This window comes from Taudactylus pleione, unplaced genomic scaffold (assembly GCF_031769625.1).
Source record: "Taudactylus pleione unplaced genomic scaffold, aTauple2 ptg000479l, whole genome shotgun sequence".
NCBI classification, from domain to species: domain Eukaryota; kingdom Metazoa; phylum Chordata; class Amphibia; order Anura; family Myobatrachidae; genus Taudactylus; species Taudactylus pleione.
In genome coordinates, this window is record NW_028284881.1 from 1,383,924 (window position 1) to 1,409,667 (window position 25,744).

At 45.4% G+C, this 25,744-nt stretch overlaps 1 pseudogene; it reads left to right on the forward strand.

The window, feature by feature from the left end:
• The first annotated feature begins 12,914 nt into the window (after nt 1-12,914).
• On the forward strand, nt 12,915-15,828 carry LOC148502887 (zinc finger protein 862-like; annotated as a pseudogene).
• The last annotated feature ends 9,916 nt before the right edge of the window (nt 15,829-25,744 follow it).

Below are 25,744 nucleotides of genomic sequence, written 5' to 3' on the forward strand. Positions count from 1 at the left end.
CCTAGAAAAATCGCCAACCACTGCCGTGATTAATAACACTGTATTGCGGTGGATATTTTGAATTAAAATGTACCTGTTATGTACTAAACTGAACCTGTAGGGACATCCGTAGTGATAACTTTTGTCCCTGCAAGCTACTTCCCTGGCATATTGGAGGAGTCTTTTACATTTGTGAAAGACTACTCCGGGGAAATCTGACACTGCGAATGCGCACAGTTTCAGTTTCCAGAATGGGCTGTGGGCTGCAGGAGTGGGATCGGAAGATCTTCTCCTGCGAGTAAAGCCTCTATAGGCCTAAAGTGGCTTGCAATACCTGAAGGGGTCAAGTACGGGATCCCGGCGGTCGGGACGCCAGTGGTTAGAATACTGACAGTCAGAATACCGACACCTGAAGGTACTGTAAATAGCCAAACCCAAACCCTTCCCCTAAATCATAACTCATCTTTCCCGCAGCATAAACCTCCCCCTGTTGCCTAAACCTAATACTTGTCAGGATGACGGCGGTCAGGATGCTGGAGCCGGGATTCTGAATGCTGTCAGGATTCCGGCTACTGGACCGCCAGTATCGTAACTACATCCCATCTAAAGATGGTGTAAACTAATGGGGCCAAACTTCAAAAAGCTTCGCTTTTCGGAATTTCGTACATTAGGTCCAGAGCGAAGTCCCCACTGATAATAATGGGTACTGTGAATCTGCAAGGAGATTTCTGTGAAATTTCCTGCATTAGGCCATTAGTACATAGCAACAATACATAAAAATGTGCAGAAACTGCAGTTTCTACTTAATTATGAAGAAAAAAAAAACACTTGATAAATAGGCCCCGTAGTATCTTTATTAATGTAGCACAACGTGCTTATCAACCTCTGTAATCCACATGGAAATAGTGTGACTTGCAATAAGCAAGAAAGTCTGTCTGTGTGTCCTTTAAGCACAGCCAGAGTTTTGGACCTAGCTCAAGCAAATTTGGCATGGTGGTGTAGTTTGCCCAGGATTAGGTTGGTTTGAACTTCGTCAGGGCCACACATTCTCACACAAACCCTAAAAATGTGTGGGGTCTCAATTACACAGGTTCCGAGGCTGGCTCCAGTGGAAATTGGCACTCTGCCAAAAACCTTTGAGAAAGCTACAAAAGTATTCTTTTAACCTTGTCTGAGCAAACTTGATGACTCATGCAAGTTCATATTAACCATTTGCCTGGCATGTTCACAATTTTCCGACCACACCAAGCAGTTCATTATCTGATCTGGTCTCAAAATTTTGACCAGTCAGCTAAACCGTGAGAGCGACTGCAGGAAGAGAATCTCCCCGCAGCTGCTGCTCTCAGGAGGAACTTCCGGTCCCTCTGCTTGCTTGCCTGCACCCACCCCCAGTGTCTGCTGTGCTGCCGATCACAACAAAGCAGGACCCCCCACCGAGCGGCTGCAGATATCAGCAACCGCTGGGAAAAAAAAATTAACATCCCAACTCTCCCTTTTTTTATTTTTAATGAAATATTTTTGGATAAGGTGAAACAGATGTTCCTCACCTAATTCACTCATAATAAAACAACAATTTCTGTGCGGATTTTAGAAAGAAAAAAAAAATCGTCTGTTAAATCCAGAGTCTCTGTGTTTGCATGCAAGGGCATAACTAGAACTATGTGAGCCACATGGCAAGAATTTAACCCCCCCACCACAAAGAGGTTAAACATACATTTGCCCCCACACAAAGCCCATTCATGTTATGCCACGTAGACCCCATTCAGGTTATTCCACACAGAGCCCATTCACGTTATGTCACACAGTAGTACCCCTTATACACATTATGCCACGCAGTAGTAATGCCCCTTACACTACACAGTAATGCCCTTTACGGATTATGCCACATCGTAGTAGTGCCCCATATAACATATTATTCCACACAATAGTAGTGCCACTTACACATTATGATCCCCCCCCAGGAACTTGCCTCCCCCTGTGTGCTATCACCAGCCAGCAGGTGTGGATCTGGGGCCGGGCAGCGGCAGACATGGACAGACATCACTGGTGCAATTTGAATCTGGCATCGGTCCACGAGCTCTGATTGCATTGCAACCGACGGTGCTGTCTCTCCATGACTGCCTGCCAGTGTGCGCCAGCTGTAATCAGCTGGCGGGCCGGCACCATATCAACATAGCTGACACCTGGGCCCCCTTTGATAGTCCTGACTGGACCGGCCCACGTGTGTGTGTGTGATTGGGTGCAGGGGGAGCGGCGGGCCACAGAGGCGGCTTCGGGCACCATAGCAGCCATACCCCTTACACCCACAGTAGTTAAGCAACTGTTTGCATGCATGTTAGCAAACAGTGGGGTCCTTTTTGGGATCAATGGAATAGGGTTATAGGCGAGGACAATTTAAACAAAAGCTGTAAGTGTACTACGAGGTCTAGCCTTCAACCCGGGACAAGCGTGTCTTTCTGTCGGCTTGTCCTTTATGCACGGCCAGAGTTTTGGACCTAGCTCCCCCAAATTTGGCATGGCGGTGTAGTTTGAACAGGATTAGGTTTTGCCTAGGTTTGAACTTTGTCAAAGCCACTCACTGTAACACAATCCCCGAAAATGGGATACACTTAAATTCCAGGCTGGCTCCAGTGGAAATTGGTAGTCTTCCAAAACCTGTGTGAAAGTTATTAAAGTATCCTTCCACAGTTTCAGCAAATGTAAAATTAAATGACAAATTCATATTAAATCCAGAGTTAGTAAATTTTAAAGTGAACATATATATTAGTTAGCCCTGTGTTTGCATGCAAGGGGCGTAACAAGGGCCACATAGCAAGATCTTAAAATGGTCTCCCCAGAGATGATAAAAAATTTGCCACCACACAGAGCCTATTCATGTTATGCTACACAGTAGTACCCCTTATACACATTATGCCACACAGCAGTAGTGCTTATACATTATGCCACATAGTAGTGCCCCATATAACACATTATTCCACACAAAAGTAGTGCCCCTTATGCATTATGCCACACAGTAATACCCATTATAACATTTTGCCACACAGTAATGCCCCTTACACTTCATGCCCCCACAGCAACTCACCTCCTCGTGTCCCTCCAGCAGCTTCCTGCCTTGCCGTGTGCCATCAGCAGCCGGCAGGTGTGGATTTGGTGCCAAGCCGCCAGTGCAGCGGCAGACATGGACAGACAGCGCAAGTGCAATTTGAATCTGGTGCCGCTTGCAAGCCAATTTGAGCATGTGGTCTAAACAGGAGCTACCACTGCTGATTGGTTGCCAGTCCTTGAGCTCTGATTGCCTCGTGACCGGCGCCAGATTCAAATTGCACCGGCACTGTCTCTCCATGTCTGCCTGCCGGTGTGCCAGCTGTAATCAGCTGGTGGGCCAGCGCCCCAAATCAACACAGATGACACCCAGGCCCCTCTTGGTGGTCCTGACTGACCGGCTCACCTTTTGTGCAGGAGGAGCAGCGGACCACAGAGGCAGCTCAGGCACCATAGCAGCCTCATCCCTTGCACCCACGGTAATTACGCCACTGTTTGCTCAGTACACAGCTGCTAAGTGGGATTTATGCTGTGTACACACTATGGAACATTGTGCCCCTCTCAATCAGGCACTCTGTTTTCCAATAGACCTATACATTAGTACACCATTTCTAAACTAATCTCTGTTGACCTTTTAGGGATAAAGCTTCTTTTAGCTCTGCCTTGCCCTTATTCCTTCCACATTGTTCCTGTTTCAGGGTTAATGCATAGTAAATCTACATATGTTCAAACTAGACACCTTTTATTTAGTTATAAAACTTTATTTTATTAATTGAGCAATGTGTATATTTCAGTAAAAGAATCGATAGTGAATTTCCTGGGATGTAGACGAGATCAAGCGGAAGACAGTGCATCTCCAGGAACGTAGCCAAGATCGGAGCAGGTGGCAGACAGTGCATCTCCAGCGATGTAGCAGAGGTCGGAGCAGGCAGAAGACACTGCATCTCCAGCGACATAGCTGAGGTCGGGGCAGGTGGCAGACAGTGCATCTCCAAGGACATAGCCAAGGTCGGGGCAGGCGGCAGACAGTGCATTTCCAGGGACATAGCAGTGGTTGGAGCAGGCAGCAGACAGTGCATCTCTTGGGACGTAGTCAAGGTCACGGCAGGTGGCAGACAGTGCATCTCTTGGGACATAGATGAGGTCAGGGCAGGCAGCAGACAGTGCATCTCCAGGGATGTAGCCGAGGTTGGAGCAGGCAGCTAACTGTGCATCTCCTGGGATGTGGCCAAGGTCGTGGAAGGCAGCAGACAGTGCATCTCCATGGACATAGCCCAGGTCGGGGCAGGCAGCAGACTGTGCATCTCCAGGGATGTAAACTAGGTCAGGGCAGGCGGCAGACAGTGCATCCCCAGGAATGAGGTCGGGGCAGGCAGCAGACACAGCAGGAACAAGATGTTTTTAGGACTGCCGATTTTTATATTTTTTTATTAGTCCAGGTCTTCATCTGATGGCATAGTGTCTGTTTCCATTGGCACATTGTGATAAGTGTCACCCCAGTTAGGGCACACAAATTGAATGTTATCAAATAGCCTCTGGCATTGGTTTGTCCATATACATTCAACAGGGCCAGACCAAAGTCTGTGATCTTAACATGACCTTCAGTGGTTAGCAAAATGTTCTCCAATTTGAGGTCTCGGTGAATAATTCCTCTTGAATGCATGAACTGCAATCCACAAACCATTTCAGCAGCTATAAATTTTATTGTGGTTGGGTCCACTGACGAGGTCTCTTTCACAAAATCGAACAGATCTTCTCCACCAGCAAGTTCCATTACACAGTATAGATAGCTCTCTGGACCTCATTCAGAGTTGGTCGTAAGCGGCCGCTCGGTCGTATGTATCCGATGTTTCCAAACCACGCATGCGTACAGTTAGTTGTGCGTATGAGACCTTGCGATCCAAAATGCTGTTGATCATACGGCTTACAAGCAGGAAGTGCCTTCCAAGAGTTGATTGACATGAAAGGCCGGGTGTTGACAGGGGTGGTGGTCTAAAAACGCAGGCGTTCCTCACTGTTTTCAGGGCATTTTAGGGGCGTACATAAATTAACTGCTACGACCGACATAGAAGCCCGGAAGTAGTAAAACGTCACTCTGAGAGCAGGTTAGAGGCCTGGCTGATTGTACAGCTTGAGGTTGGGTATGTGCTTTCTCAAGCCCCAGAGTACAATTGATACTATCGAATGTGACTGATGTTATGTTTGATGTTTCTATTTTGTGCCAAACAATGCAAGGAGCTAATGATCAATTGATGAAGCTAATAACACTGCTAATTGGCTTGTAATTGATTCAGTTGCGTTAGCATTAGCGAATAATAATAAATTTCATGGGGATGGCTTATTCTATGCGTTTTTTTGTTAATTTTTGGTGTAATTTGCACCCAACACAAGCGGCCGTAACCATAAGAAGAAAATTAACATACAGCGACTGACAACGATTGACTCGATCGCTAACTGCTATCACTCGCTAGCTAGAGGAGGTGCTTTGTTCATGTATGGGCGTCACTTTGGTTGCGATCGCCCGGCCGTGCGATTGTTTTTTTTTTCTGATTCTCGATTGTTAGGCGTACGACCGAGCGGCCGCTTACGACCGACTCTGAATGAGGTCCTCGGTGTGGAAGGTTGCATAACCATGGATCAGAAAAATGCTCTCATGTGATATTTCAAAGACTCAACCAAATTGTTCTCATGTTCTATTATTGCTATCTTCTTTAAGATTTTCATTAATGCCCTCTTCTTTAAGATTTTAAGTGGCACTCTTTCCCTACGAACAGCATCTGTTGCCAGAATCACTTTGCCATAACCACCCTTTCCAAGTAGTGAGTGGAAAGTAAATTGTTCCACTGTTAAAGGTACAGTGTCTGTGCTTTGGTGGCTGGTGGGCATAGAGCAGCTCTCTACTGCAGCTTGCTGAACCAGTGAGATGCCTGGTTGGCCTCTGCTAATTGCTGTTATGAATTGATTTTTACAGGTATGCTCTCTGTACATTACCAGGCATTCATATAATATATTGTAACACCGTTTAATTGTAGCAGGTTCAGATAATCATGTGCCAAACAGTATACAGCACAAGTGGAGTTACCAGTGGTTACCAAACTGTGTGCCGTGGCACCCTGGAGTGCCTCTGGACATTCATGGGTGCCTCAGGTTGGTGGTCTAGCCCAAATCAAACTATTTATGGTCAATGTAAGAGGCAAAAACATAGTATATGTGGACAAACAGAAGCGCAACTCTGTCCACCACCACATAACTGACCCTAGCGTTCACGCTAGGCTTGTATCGCGGGGCGCCGCGCCCTGCCCCTTTTTTAAATAGCCAAAAGTGCCCTGCCGCTTTTAACGCACCCCAGCGCCCTGCTGTCCTCTTACCTTGTTTCCCGCGCCCCGCCGCACCGCGCTGACAGGCTGCTGAGCTGTCACAGCTCACATAGCTGTCAGCTATCTCCGGCTGCCGCTCGCTCCCCGTGCGCATGGTGCGTCGCCGATTGGACGCTGTAGTATCTGGGGAGAGACAGGGGGGCTGGGTTTGCCTCTCCCACCGAAGCAAACCCAGCCCTCCTGTCTTATTGAAATTATTAAAGGAAACCTTACCCTTTTGGTGGCCATTCTCGGATCAGCTCCGCAGCTGCATGAGCAGTTCAGCTAAAGCTGCTGCTGCTGCTTCACTCAACGGACCAGCCACTTTTATCCAGTGGTTAATGCTAAGTTATGTAGGTATACCTTTAAAATTTAGTGCTGCCATGAGCACTATGTGTATTATATAAAGTGCCCGGTGCTCCCTTATCTTTAATATGCTCCTTGTGTCCCCTTATGTTTGATATGGGCCTTGTCCCCCCCATATTTTTAATATGTGCCTTGTCCCCCCATATTTTTAATATGTGCCTTGTCCCCCCTTATTTTTAATATGTGCCTTGTGACAAGGCACATATTAAAGATAAGGGGGACAAGGCACATATTAAAAATATGGGGGGACAAGGCACATATTAAACATAAGGGGGCACAAGGAGCATATTAAACATAAGGGGGCACAAGGAGCATATTAAAGATAAGGGGGGACAAGGCACATTAAAAATAAGGAGGCACATATTAAAAATAAGGGGGGAAAAGGCACATATTAAAAATAAGGGGTGACAAGGCACTTATTAAAAATAAGGGGGGACAAGCTGTCTCCCCTTATTTTAAATTGTGCCTCCTTATTTTTAATATGTGCCTTGTGCCCCCTTATTTTTAATATGAGCCTTGACCCCCTTATCTTTAATATGTGCCTTGTGCCTCCTTATGTTTAATATGTGACTTGTCCTCCCTTATTTTTAATATGTGCCACGTCATAAGGCACATATTAAAAATAAGTGGGGATAAGGCACATATTAAACATAAGGAGGCACAAGGCACACACTAAAGATAAGGGGGGACAAGGCACATATTTAAAATAAGGGGTGACAAGGCACTTATTAAAAATTAGGGGAGACAAGTTGTCCCCCCTTATCTTTAGTATGTGCCTTGTGCCTCCTTATTTTTAATATGTGCCTTGTGCCCCCTAATTTTTAATATGTGCCTTGTCCTCCCTTATTTTTAATATGTGCCTTATGACGTGGCACATATTAAAAATAAGGGAGGACAAGTCACATATTAAACATAAGGAGGCACTAGGCACACATTAAAGATAAGGGGGTCAAGGCTCATTTTAAAAATAAGGGGTGACATGGCACTTATTAAAAATAAGGGGGGACAAGTTGTCTCCCCTTATTTTTAATATGTGCCCTGTGCCTCCTTATTTTAATATGTGCCTTGTGCCCCCTTATCTTTAGTGTGTGCCTTGTGCCTCCTTATGTTTAATATGTGCCTTGTCCCCACTTATTTTTAATATGTGCCACATCATAAGGCACATATTAAAAATAAGGGAGGACAAGGCACATATTAAAAATTAGGGGGCACAAGGCAAATATTAAAAATAAGGAGGCACAAGGCACATATTAAAAATAAGGAGGCACAAGGCACAAACTAAAGATAAGGGGGTACAACTTGTCCCCCCTAATTTTTAATAAGTGCCTTGTCACCCCTTATTTTAATATGTGCTTTATGACGTGGCACATATTTAAAATAAGGGAGGACAAGTCACATATTAAACATAAGGAGGCACAAGGCACACACTAAAGATAAGGGGGACAAGGCTCATTTTAAAAATAAGGGGTAACATGGCACTTATTAAAAATAAGGGGGGACAAGTTGTCTCCCCTTATTTTTAATATGTGCCTTGTGCCAACTTATTTTTAATATGTGCTTTGTGCCTCCTTATCTTTAATATGTGCCTCCTTGTTTCAAATATGTGCCTTGTGCCTCCTTGTTTTAAATATGTGCCTTGTGCCTCCTTGTTTTAAATATGTGCCTTGTGCCTCCTTGTTTTAAATATGTGCCTTGTCCTCCCTTATTTTTAGTGTGTGCCTTGTGCCTCCTTATGTTTAATATGTGTCTTGTCCTCCCTTATTTTTAATATGTGCCTTATGACGTGGCATATATTTAAAATAAGGGAGGACAAGTCACATATTAAACATAAGGAGGCACAAGGCACACACTAAAGATAAGGGGGGACAAGGCACTTATTAAAAATTAGGGGGGACAAGTTAACCCCCCTTATTTTTAATATGTGCTTTGTGCCTCCTTGTTTCAAATATGTGCCTTGTGCCTCCTTATCTTTAGTATGTGCCTTGTGCCTCCTTATCTTTAATATGTGCCTTGTGCCTCCTTGTTTCAAATATGTGCCTCCTTGTTTTTAATATGTGCTTTGTGCCTCCTTGTTTCAAATATGTGCCATGTGCCTCCATGTTTTAAATATGTGCCTTGTGCCAACTTATTTTTAATATGTGCTTTGTGCCTCCTTATCTTTAATATGTGCATTGTGCCTCCTTGTTTCAAATATGTGCCTTGTGCCTCCTTGTTTCAAATATGTGCCTTGTGCCTCCTTGTTTTAAATATGTGCCTTCTCCTCCCTTATTTTTAGTGTGCCTTGTGCCTCCTTTTTAAAAATAAGGGAGGACAAGACACATATTAAACATAAGGAGGCACAAGGCACACACTAAAGATAAGGGGGGACAAGGCACTTATTAAAAATTAGGGGGGACAAGTTAACCCCCCTTATTTTTAATATGTGCATTGTGCCTCCTTGTTTCAAATATGTGCCTTGTGCCTCCTTGTTTCAAATATGTGCCTTGTGCCTCCTTGTTTTAAATATGTGCCTTCTCCTCCCTTATTTTTAGTGTGCCTTGTGCCTCCTTATGTTTAATATGTGTCTTGTCCTCCCTTATTTTTAATATGTGCCTTATGACGTGGCACATATTTAAAATAAGGGAGGACAAGTCACATATTAAACATAAGGAGGCACAAGGCACAGACTAAAGATAAGGGGGGACAAGGCACATATTTAAAATTAGGGGTGACAAGGCACTTATTAAAAATTAGGGGGGACAAGTTATCCCCCCTTATTTTTAATATGTGCTTTGTGCCTCCTTGTTTCAAATATGTGCCTTGTGCCTCCTTGTTGCAAATATGTGCCTTGTGCCTCCTTGTTTTAAATATGTGCCTTGTGCCTCCTTATTTTTAATATGTGCCTTGTGCTCCCTTATTTTTAATATGTGCCTTGTGCCTCCTTATGTTTAATATGTGACTTGTGCCTCCTTGTTTCAAATATGTGCCTTGTGCCTCCTTGTTTTAAATATGTGCCTTGTGCCTCCTTATCTTTAGTATGTGCCTTGTGCCTCCTTATTTTTAATATGTGCATTGTGCCCCCTTAACTTTAAAAATGTGTGCCATCCTTATTTTTAATATGTGCCTTGTGCCTCCTTGTTTCAAATATGTGCCTTGTGCCTCCTTGTTTTAAATATGTGCCTTGTGCCTCCTTGTTTTAAATATGTGCCTTCTCCTCCCTTATTTTTAGTGTGCCTTGTGCCTCCTTATTAAAAATAAGGGAGGACAAGACACATATTAAACATAAGGAGGCACAAGGCACACACTAAAGATAAGGGGGGACAAGGCACTTATTAAAAATTAGGGGGGACAAGTTAACCCCCCTTATTTTTAATATGTGCATTGTGCCTCCTTGTTTCAAATATGTGCCTTGTGCCTCCTTGTTTCAAATATGTGCCTTGTGCCTCCTTGTTTTAAATATGTGCCTTCTCCTCCCTTATTTTTAGTGTGCCTTGTGCCTCCTTATGTTTAATATGTGTCTTGTCCTCCCTTATTTTTAATATGTGCCTTATGACGTGGCACATATTTAAAATAAGGGAGGACAAGTCACATATTAAACATAAGGAGGCACAAGGCACAGACTAAAGATAAGGGGGGACAAGGCACATATTTAAAATAAGGGGTGACAAGGCACTTATTAAAAATTAGGGGGGACAAGTTATCCCCCCTTATTTTTAATATGTGCTTTGTGCCTCCTTGTTTCAAATATGTGCCTTGTGCCTCCTTGTTGCAAATATGTGCCTTGTGCCTCCTTGTTTTAAATATGTGCCTTGTGCCTCCTTATTTTTAATATGTGCCTTGTGCTCCCTTATTTTTAATATGTGCCTTGTGCCTCCTTATTTTTAATATGTGCTTTGTGCCTCCTTATGTTTAATATGTGACTTGTGCCTCCTTGTTTCAAATATGTGCCTTGTGCCTCCTTATCTTTAGTATGTGCCTTGTGCCTCCTTATTTTTAATATGTGCATTGTGCCCCCTTATCTTTAATATGTGCCATCCTTATTTTTAATATGTGCCTTTGTGCCTCTATATTTTAATATGTGCCTTGTGCCTCCTTATTTTAATATGTGCCTTGTGCTTCCTTATTTTTAATATGTGCCTTGTGCCTCCTTATTTTTAATATGTGCTTTGTGCCTCCTTATGTTTAATATGTGACTTGTCCCCCCTTATTTTTAATATGTGCCTTCTCACAAGGCACATATTAAAAATATGGGGGGACAAGGCACACACTAAAAATAAGGGGGGACAAGTTGTCCCCCCTTATTTTTAATATGTGCTTTGTGCCTCCTTGGGCTCGATTCTATTCAGCGCGATGTAAATAGCTCCGGGTGTGAGCGCCCGGAGCTATTCAATACACCGCGCTGACAAGTCCGACTAATGATTTCTTCTCTCATCCCTCCGGGGATGAGAGAAGAAATCCGACAAAAGTCCCGGCGCGAGGCTATTTTCTGCCCTTCGCGCCTGGAAAACAGCCTCACGCCGGGAAGTTAGGTTGGGGAATGCCCGTTATCGCGCCTAAGCACCCTGTTTAAGGCGCAATAACGAGCCTTCCCTGACCTAACAGCGCGATGAATTGAATAGCTCCGGGAGCTATCTCCCGGCGCTATTTACATCGCGCTGAATTGAATCGTGCCCCTTGTTTTAAATGTGCCTTCTGCCTACTTGTTTTAATTATGTGCCTTGTGCCTCCTTGTTTTAAATATGTGCCTTGTGCCCCCTTATCTTTAGTATGTGCCTTGTCCCCCCTAATTTTTAAAAATGTGCCTTGTGCCTTCTTATATTTAATTTTGTATAATTAAATTTTTACTTTTGGCTGCTATGGGCAACATCCGTTCTAAAACTCACTTCTAAATACTCTCACTTTAGTAAATTTACCCCCTAGGGTTAACTTTTGTCAAGAGCAAACTAGGGCCCTGATTCAGAACCGGACGCTATGACAGAACGCTCGCTCTGAATCAGGGCCTTCCATCTTGATTTTTAGAGCGGCTTCCTGGCCGTTCTTATAGCTGTGGGTGACCACCCACAGCTATAGCGAGCGGCCAGGAAGATGGTCACAATGGTCAAGACCATCGCGACCATCGGGCTTGCGACGAGACCCTTGTGGTAGGGTCTCGTTGCTGCAAGCCCTAGAGTGCTGTCGGCTCAAACAGAGCCGAAAGCACTCCCACTGTCATCACTTGTGATGTCAGTGGGCCCGGCCCCAGACGGTAGGCGTTCACATGGGAACGCCTCCGTCTGGGCAGGCACACCCACCGAAGGGGGTGTGCTGTCACTCAACATCGACAGCATGCCCCCTTCGGTACTAGACCAGGATGGATGGTTTGCCTGTTGCTATCCGGGGCTCGCGCATGCGCACTGGGCCAACATCGACCTGCTTGCGAGTGTTCAGCGCTCGCGAGTGGGTCTGAATTAGGCCCTAAATTTCTGGTTTGCTGGAGGCCAAACCGTAGTGCCAGTTTATATAAACTCCAGACATTAGGGCCAATATTCCAAAACTGTGCAGTGAATTAATATGTAATGTTAACCATTACATCATCCATGCTCGCCAAATTATTTGATGATCGATACATCATGCTATTAATGATTTGATCAACTGTTAAGTCAAGACAGCATGAAAAATTATGACATAACTAGTTTTATAAATTTCTCTTCTTTTTTTGCACCTTGTTTAGTCATGAATGATTTATGAATTGTGGGCCAATAATGATTATGTTCAAAACTTCTGTATGTTATAATTGGAACACCTGGCCATAATCCTCTTTTAATCAGACAAAATAAATTCTCATTTGTTTATTTTAAAATTAATCCTTTTTTTTTTTTTTTGTAGGAAACATTTTTAAAATTGTTAATTGTGAAACAATCCTTTCACATAATCCTGTTGAGAGAAAAAGTACGCAGGCGTTTCTGCATACAAGTTTCTGAATGTGAGAATTACATCTGACCTCCTGGCGCTCCTCGTGCTTCACACCATAAGATCCAAAGCAGCGGCTCCTGGCTCCAACTACTTCTCTCCACAGCTGGGCTCCACGCAGTCTCCTCAACTCGTCTAAGGTGAGTACCAGGCGTGTACTGTGTCAGTGGTCAGTTGTTCTCAGGGTTAGTGGTCAGGGTGTATCCTAAAACTCTCTTCCCCATCTCCTTTACAGTAGAAAACATGCCTACTGTTAAAAGAAAACTTAAGGAACATCAAAAAAAAAACAATGAAATAGGACGGAAATGTTTGAAAATAAGTGATGTTTTCAGGAATAAAGGTAAGAACACAGATTTTCGACACTACTAAACTTACTATATTTTAAAAGCTCTGTAAATGATTTCATGCTGAAATCAGAAAATAAGTAATCATCATTAATATATATATTAATTACAGAAAACAAATGATCCTGTACCCAGCACCTCTGCAAACGCAGATGATGAAATCATTTCCACATCAAATTCATTGACCACAGTAAACACAAATATCAATCTGAATGATCCAATATTGATTTCATGTGAAATCAATGAAAATGAGGATAATATAGATCCAGATGTGCCTTCTCAATCCACAGTTTTATTGGCCAACTGTGTACAGAATTTAGAGAACGACTCTCTGGTTGAGCTATTAGAAGAACGGTGCTCTTTTAGTGATGACACAGACACAATAAATGACCTTGTGGACAGCACTTCTAAAAAAAAAAAAAAAAACATTAAGTTGGATACCAAAAAAAATTTAAAAAAACATTCCCATGGCTTCTTTGTAAAAAAAATGGTGACGGAGAGAGAGTAATATTTTGCCAACTGTGCTCCAAACACCAAAGTAATGATAACAAATACAATAAATCTACATGGATGAATAATGGTATGTGCACAGTAAGGCTTGACAAAATCAAGGGGCACTCTGTTTCTGAAATGCAAAAAGTGGCAATGCAAACAGAAATGATCCCTTTAAGTGCAGAAGCCTCACAGAACCGAAAAAATAGACCAGAGTCTGAAGAATTTAAAGCTGTTGAATATGCTATGAAGTGTCTGGAGTTTCTTATTGAACATAATATACCACATAGGGCAGCACAGACGGTGTAATGGTTAGCGTTACTGCCTCACAGCAATGAGGTCATGGGTTCAATTCCTACCATGGCCCTAACTGTGTGGAGTTTGTATATTCTCCCTGTGCTTGCGTGGGTTTCCTCCGGGTACTCCGGTTTCCTCCCACACTCCAAAAATATACTGGTAGGTTGATTGGCTATCAACACAAATTAACCTGTGTGTATGTATGTGTGCGCATGTGGTAGGGCATATAGATTGTAAGCTCCACTGGGGCAGGGACTGATGTGAATGGTCAAATATTCTCTCTGTAAAGCGCTGCGGAATATGAGTGCGCTATATAAATAACTGGTAATAATAATAAATAATAATAATAACATACAACTATTTTTAAACCATTTATTGATTTTTGCATTGAAGAGTTAAAATCTCCTGTTTTAGCTCCCCTTAAAAAAGCTAAAAATGCATTATACACAAGCTACCAAACAGTTAATGAATTTGTTAACTCAATGGCCAGTGTTCAAAAACAGCAAGTTATGCTGTCTTTACAGAAGAGTCCATCCTATTCAATAATGATTGATGAAACCACAGACGTCAGCAACAGAAAGCACTTGGCTACTGCTGCAAAATATATTAAAGACGGAGAAGTTACAGTGTCCTTTATTTGCGATACTGAAATTCCAGATGGAAAATCTGAAACTATTTTCAATGCTCTTTCACAGACTGTAGAAGAATGTGGAGGGTATGAGAAATTAGTTGGATTTTGAAGTTATGGCGGCAGTTCAATGGTTGGTAAACGTGATGGTGTAGCTGCCAAAATAAAGACCAAAAATGATAAGGTTATTTCAATCCATTGTCATAACCACCGTTTAGCTCTTGCAACTAAGAATACCTTTGAGTCTTTGGAACCATTTGTCAAAATGGACGAGGTATTAACCAGCATTTACAAATATTACAAATACAGCTCTGTCAGAAGCAGTAGCTTGGCTGAAATACAAAAAGTATTTAGTAAATGCAAAGGTACCAAAATAAAAAAGGCGAGCCACACAAGATGGCTATCAGATGAAAATGCAATTAATTCAATACGAATTAATTATCAATCTATCATTGTGGATTTAGAAAATGCGGTTGTAAGTGGACAGTCAAAGACTGCAACGGTTTTGAATGGTCCAAATGCAGAAGGACTTCTGAAACATTTAAAACATTTTGATTTTTTTCAACTTATTAATTTCCTGTGTGACGTCCTGAGCCTACTTTCTAAACTTGTGTTGATTTTTGAAAGACGAAATGTCGATCTAGTTACCATACATAGCAATGTTTCCACTACACTTGCTGCTTTAAAAAATTTAAAACGGAAGCCTGGGGGTCAGTTTTGTCGGAACCTTGAAAATAATGCAAGAAAAATTGGAATTGAGGCTCCTATATCGGCACCTAACTGTAATTTTGAGGAGCATGCAAGATGTTTCATAGATCTCTTGGTTGAAAATATTTCTGAGAGGAGGCAGAATGTTTCTACACTTAATTTGTTAAGTGTCTTAGATATGAGACATCTTAATACTGGAGAAGGTGTTGGTTTTTATGTTGTGGCTGAGATGGCACAGCTTGCAGAATTTTATCACTTGGATGAAGACCTTTTATTATCAGAATGGGAAGATTTTAAGTCTGTGTTCCTGGAAAATGAAGACGACACTTCTGATGAAGAAAGATTATCCATGGTCAACCTGTACAATACTTTGGAAAAATCTGAAGACACAGTTGGAGTAGCATTTCCTCACATCCAGAATCTTCTTGGAATTGGCTGTGTTCTTCCACTCTCAACTGCAGAAATAGAAAGGACTTTTTCACAAGTGAAGTTGATCTTAACTGAACACAGAAATCGTCTCAAGGTGGAAAATGTGAACAGTTTATTAGCCATAAAGCTGAATGGCAAGGTAAACTTGAAAGAGGCTGTGAGGAACTGGATGAAAAAAAAAAAAAGAAGAATCTTTTCTTCTACCCAGTCAACGCTGACCACCCACCACACTATATCACCAGAAACACCTGAAATCTAGATTTCCTGCTAAAAGCGAACACAGTGCATCTGACCTGACCCACCCAAGCTACAAGGAGCCCAGCCTGTGGAGACTGCCATTTTCATGTTTACACTGGTGAGTATTGAGACTAAAGTGGGGGGAAATTGCTAGATGGAGGATGTATGGCCCTAAATATGTCCTGAAATCATGTTATCAGAGTCCTTTTTGAACTTGCTTCTTGGTTCTTCAAAGCACACCTTCATTTTATGTGAAAGAATTATGAACAAAAAAGATCAAGATCTTCTCAAAAGAATAAGCTGTGCTTTGAGGAACTGTGAATCGAGTACAAAAGGACTCTGGTAATATGCATTGAGTTAATGTATGATTCTCTTTTTCAGCTTTTGCGTTGCCCCTACAAGGGAAATAATGCCAGTGACACGGACACATCCAGCTGACCCTGGATAAAGAGTTGGACCCTTCTGTGATAAACAGCTATCACTTCCTCTGCACTACAGATCCCATGCTGCAACATACTGTAGGACATTAGATGAGCAGCACAAACTACATGGAGATGGTGCTATTGCTTTATTTTGAAGAAAATTGTTAGTGGTACAGTAAGTAAAACTACATTGGTAATTTAAATCTCTAAATTATATACTTTTATTATTGTATGCAAGTCTTCACTTTCAAAAACATGTGTGCTTTAAAATCAGTGAGCATTAAAAACAAAAGGATTGAAAGAATAAGCATCCGGGTGTCTTTGTATATAATTTGGTATGTCAACACTTTCTGTTTAAGCATTATGTACAAAACGTTACCTTTGTCACTTAAAATGTGCCCTCCCGACTGAAAAATGTGCCCTACTCGGTAGTCTGCACCCTACCCTAAAAAAATCCTACAGTGAACACTATGACCCCAAGGATGACAGGTAAGTACAATTTAGTTAATCATTGTTTTCTAAAATTTTCAATAACAAACTTTTGGCACAGGGGTGCCATGAAAAAAAATAATAATTTGGGAACCACTGAGTAGCTGTCAGTATAGATAAGTTTATTGAGCTCCAATCTCTATACGTGACACAGCTGCCAGTTGATTTTAGACTGTCTAATCTAATCTCTCACTGCACGTAAGATTAGACTATCAGTGCTGATAAAAAGAATGCAGCTCCGCTCTTTGGGACTGTTTAAGCAGCAGACGCAATGCCGATGTTTACGCAGTTCGAGTGATAGTATTGTGCATGCGTGCAAGTCGCACTCTGCATGCGTCGGGATTATGTATGCACAGGGGATCCATTCGCAAAGTGAATGTCGTGGTCAGCGTTTGTAACATGGGGCTTAAGTAAACACAGGTATGTCTGACCATTTCAAGGGCGTGCATAAATTAGCGATTGCATTCGCAGCATGAGACCTCTCTGAATGTGAGGAGAGCTGCAGTGTTTTTGTGGCTGGTCAGACCTGCCGTACTTGCTGCGTGACTGCTTGATGTGCACTGATATTTCTACTTCAGGGTCCATAGGGTATCCACAGGATACCTTGGGGTATAGGTGTGACGTCAGTCGCAGGGCACCAAAGAGTTAAGCTTTCAGCCTCCCAGGATGCACTAGGTCCCCCTCCTATACCCCGCCCCCAGGCCAAGGCACCTCAGTTTAGTTTGGTGCCCGGCCGGAGTCGGGTGCACCTGTTGGAGTGGGGGCTAGAAGAGCCCCTGAAGCTTATTCTTCATGCAGCTGTGGCTGCACAACTGGATGAACAGCATGGACAGTCAGTCCTGACGTCCATGCTGTCTTCCCTACACCCCGCCGGTACCAGAACGCCGGTACTGATCCGGGGATGCTGGTGGGCGTCTGGGGTCACAGCTAGCGGTGACCCCAGATGCTCCGGACCATGGCCGGATTCAAGGGGGACAGAGGTAAGCAGCGGGGTCCCGCGGTGGGTCCCCGCTGATCACATGGTCCTAAGTCCCCAGGCAGGGGGCTCCCTGGGGACTGGCTGCAGCGTGGAGCCAGGCGACCAACCTGCGCTTCCACTACCCCCTGGGACAGCGGACCGCAGCAGAGCGGTAGCGCTGCGGCGTCCCAGGGGTTAAATGCATGCCAGGGGAGCGCGCCTTCCCTGTCTCACAGCCGGCGCCTCCCCCGCTGCACACAGCCCTCTCTGCACTGTGCTGACTGGTCCTGTGTCAGCGCTCCTCCCCCAGGCCAGCTTCTCTCTGCTCCTCGGCGGCCATCTTCTCTGCAACGCATGGTGAACGCTGCTGGAAGTCTGGAAGGAAGCATCGTGGTCTGGGTCCCCCCGCATACCTCTCCTCCGCTGTGGCTCAGGTCTGTGTATGCAGCGCTGTGTCCTACCAGGCCCTGTGTCTGTGTAGTTGAGTGATCAGCGCTGTTAGTGCAGGAATTGTTATTTCTCTGCATTGTATGTGACTGTGCTAGCGCTGCCTGTAACTATTCTTCACTAAACTGTCAGCTTTATTACTGTCCCTGTTCTTTCTGCTAAAGCCCTTGCGGTGCGGTGCTGCAGGGTGGTCTCTCGCCTATTTAATACTTAATTGGTGAGAGAGGTCACATACGTGGTGCCATCATGTCTGAAAGTGATTTTCCCCTCCGGCTACAGTGTACCACGTGCAAAGTACCGTTAGCGGAGGGGGAGGGTAGCGCGGAGGGCCTTTGCCGGCAGTGTTGTCCATGGCGCGGCCTATTACGGTTACAGCACCGGTACAGGAGCCGCCCTGGGCTTGTTTCGCTCAGGCGTTAACAGCTTTAGTGGGCCAGTTAGCTCCGCAGCCTGCGTTTACTCCGATGGGTTTGTCCCAGCAGTCTGTGGTGTCGTCACCCATGCAGGGGTTCCCACGACAATTGGTGGTACCCCACAGTCTCCCTATTTCCCCGCTCCCGGGTTCTCAGGAGCCAGCGTGGGTTAACTCCCTGACGAGTTCATTACAGCACTTGTTGGATGTATTGCAAGGGGAGTCTGTGATGCGGCCTCATAAAAGGCCGGTGGCGTCTCTGTCCGCTCCTTATGAGGATGACGAAGGGACGTCTGATGATGGGGAGATTCTGGATCCTTACGATCAGGAACCTTTCCATACTAAGGACGCTGATGCTAAGTCCAAAGTATATATTCCTGGACTTATTCGGGCGGTCCGCACAGCCTTGGTGATTGAGGACGAAGTTCCCCCAGCGGCTAAATCTAAGTATGCCTTTTTCAAAGATGTGAAGGGCGATGCCACAGTCTTTCCTCTTTCGGGTCAGTTGGTGGACCATTTAGAGGAGGCGTGGAAACAACCTGGCAAAAGATACCAGCCGCAGAGACGCCTGGCGGTGGCTTATCCGTTCGCGGATAATTATTTTGCTAAGTGTGAATCCCCTCCACAGGTGGATTCTCACGTGACCCGTCTTGTCCGTAGTGCCACATTGCCGATGCCATCCATGTCCTCCCTTAAGGATGCTACGGACCGCAAGGTAGAAATCTGCCTGAAGTCCGCTTATTCCCTTGCAGGGGGGGCAGCACGGCCGGCTATGGCCATTTGCTGGGTTGCCAGAGCGATGGAGCGCTGGGCGGATTCATTAGAGGCTTCTTTTGAATCCGACTGTCCGGCCGAACAAGCGGAGTTGATTGGCAATCTCCGTGATTCGGCCACCTACATCAACGAGGCGGCTCTAGACATTAGTACTCTGGTGTCTAGAATTTCTTCAGCAGCGGTAGCTGCTCGTCGCACCTTGTGGCTGCGATCCTGGAAGGCGGACGCAGATCCAAGAAAGGTCTGGAAGCGTTGCCGTTTACCGGAGAAGTTCTCTTCGGTCCGGATCTGGATAAGATTGTGGCCACGCTGGCGGCAGCCAAATCTGCTTGTCTCCCGTCGGCCGCTGCTCCTTCTGGTTCTGGACCATCGTCCTTTCGGTCATCTAGGGCCCAGGGCAGGCCCAAACCACAGTCGTTTCCTCGACAGGCTGGCCCTAAGAAATCGGGCAAGCCCCGGAAACAGGCATGGAGTACCAGACGTCCGGCCCCCAAGCCAGATGACAAGCCTGCGGCCTGACGGTCCGGGTCTCCCCTTGGGGGATCCCAGGGTGGGAGGCCGCCTGCTGCAGTTCTCCCGGTGTTGGTCGTTCACTACGACAGACACTTGGGTTCTGGAGGTGGTCTCTCACGGGTACGCCCTCTCCTTCCGGCACAGACCCCCGGCTCGATTCTTCACCACGGGTCTACCATCAGACCGGAACAAGGCTACGGAGCTGCGGAAGGTATTGCACACTATGCTCCAGGCTGGAGTTATAGTGCCTGTTCCATTCTCCCAGAGGGGCCAGGGTTTCTATTCAAATCTATTTTTGGTACAGAAACCCAATGGGTCATATCGTCCGATTCTCAACCTCAAAGCACTCAACAAGTCTTTGCGGGTCCCGAAGTTTCGGATGGAGACCCTACGGTCCATCATTCTGGCGCTGGAACCTGGGGACTACATGGTGTCATTGGACATACAGGACGCTATGGCGGTCATGGCGGCTTCTCTGCGGCTGCAAGGAGTCCGCATGTTGCCGTACTTGGACGACCTGTTATTGGTGGCAGGATCTCCAGAGCTCCTGTTACACCACTTGGACCTGACCATTGCACTGCTGCAACGGCACGGCTGGCTAATTAACTGGCAGAAGTCCACTCTAATCCCGTCTCGGAGGATTCTGCATCTTGGAGCCTTATTGGACTCGGGACAGCAAAGGATCTTCGTGACGGAGGACAAGATCTCTGCTTTACAGTCAAGGGTGCGCAGTTGTCTGCACAGCCGCCGGGTGTCCTTACACTCGGCGATGAGGTTACTGGGCTCCATGGTGTCGGTGTTCGACATGGTGGAATACGCCCAGTTTCACTCTAGACCTCTGCAGCACCTGATCCTGTCCAAGTGGAACGGGCTGCCTCAGTCTCTGAAGTTCCAGACGATTGTGCTCACCCCGGAGGTTCGCCTGTCCCTTGCGTGGTGGTTAAAGATGACCCACCTCAACAAGGGACGTCCGTTCTGGGTTCCAAATTGGGTCCTGTTGACAACGGACGCCAGTCTTCGGGGCTGGGGAGCAGTTTCGGGTCCACACTTGTTCCAGGGCAGGTGGACACCGACAGAAGCGGAGCTTCCAATAAATATCTTGGAACTCCGTGCGGTCTTCAATGCTCTCCTGCAGGCACAGCGGTTTCTCCAGGGTCACCCGGTGCAGGTCCAGTCGGACAATGCTACCACCGTGGCCTACATAAACAGGCAAGGAGGAACTCGCAGTCGGGCGGCTCTCGTAGAGGTCTCTCGGATCCTGGTTTGGGCGGAGCGCAATCTTCCGGCCATATCAGCGGTCTTCATCCCGGGAGTGCTAAATTGGGAGGCGGACTTTCTAAGTCGCCAGGACGTTCATCCAGGGGAATGGTCCCTGCACCCGGACGTTTTTCAACTACTGGTGGACAGGTGGGGTCTTCCAGAAATCGACCTCATGGCGTCCCGGCACAACAACAAGTTGCCGGTGTACGGGTCTCGCACAAGAGACGAAGGGGCGTCTCTGGTGGATGCTCTGTCCGTCCGGTGGACGTTCAGGTTCGCATACCTGTTCCCTCCGGTCTCCCTTCTTCCACGGGTAATCCGGAAATTCAAACAGGAAGGAGGGACGCTCCTGTTGATAGCTCCCGCGTGGCCCAGACGGCACTGGTTCTCAGACCTTCAGGGTCTGTCCGTGGACAGTCCTCTGCGGTTGCCGCTACGACCGGACCTTCTGTCTCAGGGTCCTTGTCTTCACCCGGACCTGACTCGGCTGTCTTTGGCGGCGTGGCTGTTGAGACGGCCATGCTGAGGTCCTGGGGGTTTGCCAGCTCTATGCTGTGTACCATGTTACGAGCTCGGAAACCGTCTTCTGCGAGGATATACCATCGCGTGTGGCATACGTTCTTCCAGTGGTGTCGACCGAGAGGTTATGCACCGCGGGAGTTTCGTCTGTCTCGGATTCTCGCCTTCCTGCAAGCGGGACTAGATCATGGGCTTCGCCTTGCTTCTTTGAAGGTACAGGTTTCGGCCCTATCTGTCTGGTTTCACCGTAGGATTGCTACAATCCCGGATGTGCGCACCTTTATGCAAGGTGTTCTCCGTATTCAGCCGCCCTTTGTTCCACCTGTGGCGCCTTGGGATTTGGCTGTGGTCCTGAGGACTCTCCAAGGACCGCCGTTTGAACCACTGGGCTCAGTGGATATTAAATGGCTAACAGCTAAGACTGTTTTCCTTCTGGCCGTTGCTTCAGCCAGACGTGTTTCTGAGTTAGGGGCTCTTTCTTGTAGACCCCCTTTCTTGGTTTTTTTCATGGGAACAGGGCAGTGCTCCGCACTCGGCCCGAGTTTCTCCCCAAAGTTGTTTCCCAGTTTCAGGTTAACGAGGAAATAGTTGTTCCGGCCTTTAACTCACCGGGTCTTTCCGTGGGTGAGGCCTCTTTGGATGTTGTGCGGGCCTTAAGGACTTATGTGGACCGCACTTCTTTGTTTAGGAAGTCGGACGCTTTGTTGTCCTCTATGGCTTCTGTAAAAAGGGTTGGCCTGCTTCAAAGCAAACTTTGGCAGCCTGGATCCGTATGGCTATTTCTGAAGCTTATCTTCATGAAGGCCTACCGGTCCCTCCTTCTCTGAAGGCTCATTCCACTAGGTCTGTGGGTCCTTCGTGGGCAGCTTGACGTGGTGCCTCGGCAGTTCAGATCTGCAAGGCTGCTACGTGGTCTTCTGTCCATACCTTCGTGAGGTATTACAGGTTTGACACCTTCGCCTCTCAGGATGCTTCCTTCGGGCGGCGGATTCTCCTTTCTGCACAGGAGCGTCCCCACCCTTAAAGGATACTGCTTTGGGACATCCCCAAGGTATCCTGTGGATACCCTATGGACCCTGAAGTAGAAAATATGAGATATGGTAAGAACTTACCCTTGTTATCTCTATTTCTACGAAGTCCATAGGGTTCCACAGGACTCCCGCCCTGTCGCACCTGTGCTGCAGATGGGCTTTGCTCTGGTCACCGGTTTTCCGTCTCCCTCTGGTGAGAATGTGATTCTTGTATGTGTCCAGATCTTTGTTCTCTCTCTTCCTTCTCCTCCTCCGGCCTATGGCTTGGTAACTAACTGAGGTGCCTTGGCCTGGGGGCGGGGTATAGGAGGGGGACCTAGTGCATCCTGGGAGGCTGAAAGCTTAACTCTTTGGTGCCCTGCGACTGACGTCACACCTATACCCCAAGGTATCCTGTGGAACCCTATGGACTTCGTAGAAATAGAGATAACAAGGGTAAGTTCTTACCATATCTCATATTATCTTGCAGATATATGTGTATGGCCAACTGGTGACGCTAGGCTGCAGGCACTACCAACACTAACATCATAACTAGACTGGCAAATTTAAATGCCAAGTTGTGATGTCAGGCCAGACATCTAGTGGCTTAATTCAAAGAGACACGCAAACCCGATGATTTACGTACATCTCTGAGTGTGTGAGCGCAGATTTCATTCAGCGAGACCGTTCGCAGTGCCCTGGACGGTGCAGTCTGATTGACAGGCTGCGGGCGTTTGGGGTGGAGACAGGCAGCATTGCCGACCCCTTTTTTCTGTGCATGCTAAAGCCAATGCTGCATCCTTGGATGCAATATTACTGGCTTCAGCAGTGTAAATTCAGCAGCTAAGATTACCGCTGTTTGTTAAATACTGAAAGGAGGACATAACCTCTTTAGCGAGTGCTAAAGGGGTTATCGCTTGTTATTAAATGGGACCCTAAGTTACAGAACAAGTCCATTTTCATTATCCCGGATTAGACAACATTTAAGTTTAACATAACCAATATATATGTTCTATTAAAACTGCAGGTAAACCCTTGTATCAAGCCCAGACCTAATATAGCCCACTCAACACCGAGACTCCTGAAATACTAGACATATTAATGTATTATTGAACAATATTAGACATTTGGAGTCCATATAGGGAGTGTGTGAATAAACACAGTGTTGTTTTATATTTTCCTTCTCGTTTACTTTAGTTTTATTTGCTGCAATTTCAGTAAAGTACCACTGACTAATATGTGGTTATTAACTTGTACATAAGTGTTAGAAATCTGCAACATAACTGTGCACTCTGTTGAGAGACTTTCTTTTTTCTTTATATAGGTGAAATACTATCATATTATTATACAATTACCTTTACCCCCAGAAATATACAGGGAACTATCAAACAAAATAAGTTTACAATAACTGTAAAGTGTCAACAAAACTATTTTGACATATTTTTAATATTTCACAGATCAAAATGTCTGTTATTGCATGGCTGCCCATAGGGAGTCGGATTTTTCACACCTCTACAAATTTTTGGAGGTGACCGTGTCTCTGTTTTCAATTAAGAGACTCAGAAATAATGGTCAATACTCCCTGGGTAAAATAAAGATCTGGACTAGGAGCAATATCTATTTAGAATAAACATTGCAATAATCCCATTAAGATATTTCTTTAATGCAGAAACTGTTCTGACTAGTGTGCTACAGAAGTATCAATTGTTTGTATTAATTTGGAGCATTTACTTTCCTACCTCCCATCTAAATCTATTATATAATTCTGTATGACAGAGGTTCCCAAACTCCACCATTACTGTCCAGGTTTTAAGAATATCCTCTCTTCCAGCTGGTGATAGTGAAAGGGAATGAGGAGTGAAAGCTGGAGGGAGGCCCTGCCCCTTCCTCCACTCACAGCTCTCACTGGCTGCTTGCCAGGACACAGCCTTCCCCTGGATAAGGAAGGTTCCAAACCAGGGCTCTCATATCCACCACCCATTTCTGGCAGAGGGGGAAGGTTGAACCAGGTACACTTTACTGCCCCCAGCAGTAGGTCTGGGCCTCCATACTCCAGGAACTATATATAGGACATGAGAGATCCTGATAGCACAGACCTTGAGACCAGCAAACAGATTCATGGAAACTTAAGCGAAGTAAATTTGCAAAACAAGATCCACTATTATACCAGAAAATATTTGACACAATATAATAAACAATCAACCGGCATAAAACTTGAAATGCTGCAGCACCACATACTGGGATGTAGTTGGCATCCCGATGCACTGAATGCTGGCGCTCACAAGCCTGGCACCGGAATCACGACAGGGGTCAGAATCCCAACTCGACAATCCCGGTAGCTGCGAGCCCAAGGGTTGTAGGGGGGAGGGTTAGGTGGCTTGTTAGGGTTAGGCTGCTGGAAAGGGTTAAATTACTTACCTGCATTTGTCATTATTTCAACCATTGGGATTCCGACCGCCGGCATTCTGTGCACTGGGATCGCGATAAGACGTACTAAGCCTTAGCGAGAGATAAAGTGGAGAGCAATAAACTGCCAACCAATCAACAAGTTTTAGCATTTATCACTCGTTGTGAAACTTGTTGCGTATGATAAATGGTGCTCCAGCCAATCAGCTCCTGTCATTTTTCAAACAGATGACAGTTGGGAGCTGATTGGCTGAAGCACCATTATCATACGCAACGAGTTTAATGACTCGTTGTGAATGATAGGGCCTCATTTATAAATGAGTTTTATGTTTGAAAAATGAAAGGAGCTGATTGGATGGTACTTTCTCTCTCTCCATGGCTGCTTATTACATCTACTCTTTACAGAATTATCCATGGAAACTTAGGGGTATATTTACTAAAGTGTGAGTTTTTAGAAGTGGAGATTCTACTTAACATTTATCTAGCATCTTTTAAAAGATAATAGCTAGAATCTGATTGGTTGCAATGGACAACATCTCCACTTCTATAAACCCACACTTTAGTAAATATACCCCTTAGTGTTCTTATTTCTGGGAAATTCTATAGTACCACTCATATACAGTATGTGCAATAATCAGTAATCTGCTCATTCTGCATGCGATCAGCATTATGCCAAGGTCACCCTGACAGCCCCAGCACTATAACATAGGTAAATAATTTGAGCACAG